This window comes from Oncorhynchus kisutch, unplaced genomic scaffold (genome assembly GCF_002021735.2).
Source record: "Oncorhynchus kisutch isolate 150728-3 unplaced genomic scaffold, Okis_V2 scaffold2728, whole genome shotgun sequence".
In the NCBI taxonomy this organism is placed as follows: Eukaryota; Metazoa; Chordata; class Actinopteri; order Salmoniformes; family Salmonidae; genus Oncorhynchus; species Oncorhynchus kisutch.
The window spans coordinates 6,868-12,478 of record NW_022264673.1 but is presented as its reverse complement, the minus strand read 5'-3'; the positions used below and the strand labels follow the sequence as shown (position 1 = coordinate 12,478).

The 5,611-nt window shown below is 40.2% G+C and overlaps 1 long non-coding RNA gene across 1 annotated transcript; it reads right to left on the bottom strand.

The window, feature by feature from the left end:
• Nucleotides 1-701: 701 nt before the first annotated feature.
• Nucleotides 702-5,104, bottom strand: LOC116370744 (uncharacterized). The gene is made up of 2 exons (XR_004208822.1): nt 5,065-5,104; nt 702-1,715 (listed from the first exon to the last, which is right to left on the bottom strand). It is a non-coding gene; the product is annotated as an uncharacterized LOC116370744 (long non-coding RNA).
• Nucleotides 5,105-5,611: the final 507 nt, after the last annotated feature.

Sequence of the window (5,611 nt, the reverse complement as noted above, 5' to 3'; positions counted from 1 at the left end):
TCTGATATGTTTGTATTAAAAGCCTATATTGAATTCACAAGTTCTTGTAAGTGTTATATTTTGAAATGATTCTCTACGACAGGGCCCAGAGAGGGGAGAGGTTAGGCTTGTCTTTTACATGTCTGGTAATAGGAAGAATATCAGAAAGGGAGAATTCAGGTTTGAACATTGTCTTCATCATGAATTTATCTCTGAAACCATGTGAAGGGCTCCAATGTCTGAATTTTGAGATAGTATATGACCTAGAGGCTCACTCATCCATGGGTGGGGTGTATTTGAGATGGGAGTATCTAAAGTAGACAATTGATATATGCCATTGGATGAGGTAATGTTTTGGTAATATGAAGTACCAAGAACGAGAAGTAGAACCTCATCCAAGACACCAAACTGAACGATAATTTATAGCTAATGCTATCTGGCTATGGGATAATCCTCTTTCAAGTAAAAGGTCTTTGTGAAGTTCCTGATATCTGTGGTTCGTCATGTGAGTTGAGAGGGGTGTATCTTGGCTATAAAAGATACTAAGTATTCTTTTGTAAGCACTCTCAGAAAATTCATTTATAGACACTGAATTGATCTGAGAGTCAAAGGGCTATGGTGAAGCTCATATAATTAAAGATGGAGTTTAAAATATAACTCTGACTTGTGTGTGGTTTGTAAACTCATCATTTAGTAATACAGGAAATTACCACGACAAAATACAGTATTTAACTAAAAACAGTTTTTCATTTAATTATACACATCAGAAAAAAGTGGCTGCCCAGCATGAATTCATGTACAAACATTATTTTTCATTGCATTCTTGTCATTTAGCAGATGTTTTTATCCAGAAAGACTTACAGGACAAATAAGAGTTAATTGGCTTGCTCAAGGACACAATGACAGATTTTTCACCTAGTCGGCTCGGGATTCAAACAAGCGACCTTTCAGTTACTGGCCCAACACTCTTAACCGCTGGCTACCTGCTGCCAGATCAATTAACTTCAATACAGTTATTCAAATACATTCATCATCAATGACTAAAATAAATCTAGTATTAAAAGAAATTAAGAAACACAAGTATTCAATTCATAGCCTGTTTATCATTAAACAAAATGGTTGAGTAATATAAAATTATTCACCCAAACTAATGCTGAAAACTGATCACCACAACATCTTTATCTGATATACACTGAGTGCACAAAACATTAGGAATGGCTTCCTAATATTGAGTTATACCTCCTTTTGTCCTCAGAACAGCCTCAATAGTCGGGGTATGGACTCTCCAAGGTGTTGAGAACGTTCCACAGGGATGCTGGCCCATGTTGACTCCAATGCTTCCCACAATTGTGTCAAGTTGGCTGGGAGTGGATCTACTCTGAATAGCTCCTTCCATGTCCTCCCACAGATGCACAATTGGATTGAGATCTGGTGACTCGGCAGAGATCTGGTGACTTGGCAAGCTGAATTCCCTGTCATGTTCTTGGAATCATTCCTGGCCACCATGAAGGGATGCACCTGATTGGCAATGATTTTTTACACAAACGTTGCTCCACTTTTATCAAGGGGCCCAATATGTGGCATGAAAACACACCATCATACCACCACCACCACCAGCCTGCAATGTTGTACTTGTGGTTTCCTCCAATCAGCGTGAAACAGCAGGAACAGGGATTCATCAGACCAGGCAATGTTTTTAAAATTCTCCAGTGTTTTCATTCCTTAGCCCACTGCAACTGCAGTATCTTGTTTTCTACTGAAAGCTAATGGGGATCCAAAATAAATACAACAACAACTACAGTGGGGCAAAAAAGTATTTAGTCAGCCACCAATTGTGCAAGTTGTCCCACTTAAAAAGATGAGAGAGGCCTGTAATGTTCATCATAGGTACACTTAGACAAAATGAGAAAAAAAAACAGAAAATCACATTGTAGGATTTATGAATTTATTTGCATATTATGGTGGAAAATAAGTATTTGGTCAATAACAAAAGTTTCTCAATACTTTGTTATATACCCTTTGTTGGCAATGACAGAGGTCAAAAGTTTTCTGTAAGTCTTCACGAGGTTCACACACACTGTTGCTGGTATTTTGGCCCATTCCTCCATGCAGATCTCCTCTAGAGCAGTGATGTTTTGGGGCTGTTGCTGGGCAACACAGACTTTCAACTCCCTCCAAAGATTTTCTATGGGGTTGAGATCTGGAGACTGGCTAGGCCACTCCGGGACCTTGAAATGCTTCTTACGAAGCCACTCTTTTGTTGCCCGGGCGGTGTGTTTGGGATCATTGTCATGCTGAAAGACCCAGCCACGTTTAATCTTCAATGCCCTTGCTGATGGTAGGCTTTGTTACTTTGGTCCCAGCTCTCTGCAGGTCATTCACTAGGTCCCCCCGTGTGGTTCTGGGATTTTGCTCACCGTTCTTGTGATCATTTTTACCCCACGGGGTGAGATCTTGCATGGAGCCCCAGATCGAGGGAGATTATCAGTGGTCTTGTATGTCTTCCATTTCCTAATAATTGCTCCCACAGTTGATTTCTTCAAACCAAGCTGCTTACCTATTGCAGATTCAGTCTCCCCAGCCTGGTGCAGGTCTACAATTTTGTTTCTGGTGTCCTTTGACAGCTCTTTGGTCCTGGCCATAGTGGAGTTTGGAGTGTGACTGTTTGAGGTTGTGGACGGGTGTCTTTTATACTGATAACAAGTTCAAACAGGTGCCATTAATACAGGTAACGAGTGGAAGACAGAGGAGCCTCTTAAAGAAGTTACAGGTCTGTGAGAGCCAGAAATCTTGTTTGTTTGTAGGAGGTGACCAAATACTTATTTTCCACCATAATTTGCAAATAAATTCATAAAAAATCCTACAATGTGATTTTCTGGATTTTTTTTCTTCAAATTTTGTCTGTCATAGTTGAAGTGTACCGATGATGAACATTACAGGCCTCTCTCATATTTTTAAGTGGGAGAACTTGCACAATTGGTGGCTGACTAAATACTTTTTTTGCCCCACTGTATATCATTAAGGATTATAGTTTTCACCTGGGTTCACCTGGTCAATCTATGTCATGAAAAGAGCAGGTGTCCTTAATGTTTTGCAAAATCAGTGTGTTGTGTCTACTAGCTCATTCCCACAGAAACCTGCAGAGGGAAGCCGTACCACCCAGTCACCCATCAGACTCCATTGTGAGACGTCTCACAGAGGATATTCAACCCTAAAAGCAAATTCAAGGTAATCTCAATATCTTTACAGTAGAAGCTAACAAAACACAACAAAACTGACAAGGTGCACACTGATCAGTAAAGAGAGGCTAACATTCTATAACACTCCCTTTCCTCTGCATTGTTCTCTCACAGTGAGAAACAATAGGATTACAATAGTGTTCTACACTTTCTTCATTTGATCCAATTGCCAATTATTTAATGACATGATAATTAAGTGGAGTGTCTAATCTTAGCTGGTCTGAGAAAACTGATGAGGATTCTCTCCTTTATGTGTACATTGGTGTCTTTTTAATTGGCCCAATCTGTAGAATTTCTTCCCACATTCAGAGCAGTAGTAAGGCTTCTCTCGTTTGTGTATATGTCCATGTTTTTTAAGTGGCCCTGTTGAGAGAAACTCGCCCCACATTCAGAGCAGTAGTAAGGCTTCTCTCCTGTGTGTGTTCTCTGATGAACTTTTAGTGATGTTGATGTTTTGAAGCATTTTGCACATACAGAACATGAGTAAAGCTTATCTCCTTTGTGTATACGTTCATGTTGTTTTAAGATACCCAATAGAGAGAACCTCTTTCCACAGTCAGAGCAGGAGTAAGGCTTCTCTCTTGTGTGTGTTCTCTGATGAACTTTTAGTGATGTTGATGTTTTGAAGCATTTTCCACATTCAGAACATGAGTAAGGCTTCTCTCCTGTGTGTGTTCTCTGATGAACTTTTAGTGATGTTGATGTTTTGTAGCATTTTCCACATTCAGAACATGAGTAAGGCTTCTCTCCTGTGTGTGTTCTCTGATGAACTTTTAGTGATTTTGATGTTTTGAAGCATTTTCCACATTCAGAACATGAGTAAGGCTTCTCTCCTGTGTGTGTTCTCTGATGAACTTTTAGTGATGTTGATGTTTTGTAGCATTTTCCACATTCAGAACATGAGTAAGGCTTCTCTCCTGTGTGTGTTCTCTGATGAACTTTTAGTGATGTTGATGTTATGACGCATTTTCCACATTCAGAACATGAGTAAGGCTTCTCTCCTGTGTGTATACGTTCATGGTTTTTTAAGCTGCCCAGTTGAGAGAAACTTGCCCCACATGCAGAGCAGGAGTAAGGCTTCTCTCCTGTGTGTGTTCTCTGATGAAGTTTTAGTGATGTTGATCTTTTGAAGCATTTTCCACATTCAGAACATGAGTAAGGCTTCTCTCCTGTGTGTATAGGTTCATGGTTTTTTAAGCTGCCCAGTTGAGAGAAACTCGCCCCACATGCAGAGCAGGAGTAAGGCTTCTCTCCTGTGTGTATTCTCTGATGAAGTTTTAGTGATGTTGATCTTTTGAAGCTTTTTCCACATTCAGAGCAGGAGATTGGCTTTTGTGCTTTTGTGTATAATTTGTGTATACGTTCATGTTGTTTTAAGGTACCCAGGTGAAAGAAACTCTTTCCACATTCAGAGCAGGAGTAAAGCTGGGTGGCCGGTCCTCTTCTGTCTGTACCGGGTGACATATGTATTCATATCAGTAGGCTGTACAATACAGGCGAATTAAACTATTCTAAAAGTGGGTAAGAGATGAAAGCTAAAAAGGGGCGTGTCATCCTCTACTCAGTATTACAAGGGTTAGAAACTACACAGACTCATTTCATAGAACTTTAAAACACTGGCAGTTTGTCTACTTCACTTCTTTAGTCTACTCTCTGATCACTCCAGATAACCCAGTGAATAAAACAAATGCTGGCAATACTGGTGTCAAACCATGCACGTCTCAGTAGCATGAAATAACATCTACCTTCTCATTGAAACAGTTCATCATGAAACAGTTCTACTGCAACTTTCATACACAGTGGGAAGTTGGAATGAACAACAAACTAAGTTAGAACCTTCTCTTACCATGATTAACACATTTCCCAATCTTCTCCTCCTCTTCTTCTTCATCTTTAATGTTGACATTCAGCTCCAGTGTTTGACTGCAGTCTTCCAGCTTCACTGATGCCATCTCTGGATCCTGCAGTGCAAACTGGGCCCCACTGTCACAATCAGAACCCAGTGACTGTGGGTATGCACTCAGTGTGGAAGGAGAGAGGCAGGCTGGGTTTGTCGTTACTGTTGATGTTACCGGCCTCAGACTTAATTCTAGTCCTGTAGTAACAATGAGAAACAGACACAAAAAGTTATTGTCTTGACAGTTCTGGCACTTTCTTTATTCTCAAAAAATATAATATATGTTCAATTATCTAATTCAGTGCTTGATTTGGACTGAAATAGGTGCCGGTACTGTTTATATTTAGGCACGATGCTGAACAATACTGAGGAGCTAATATTCTATAAGAGGAACGGTCATGGGCGGCGCACGGCGGTCGACGTCACCGGTCTTCTAGCCATCGCCAATCCATTACATATTCAGTATTTAACCCTCTGTTTTCCACATGTATGTGTG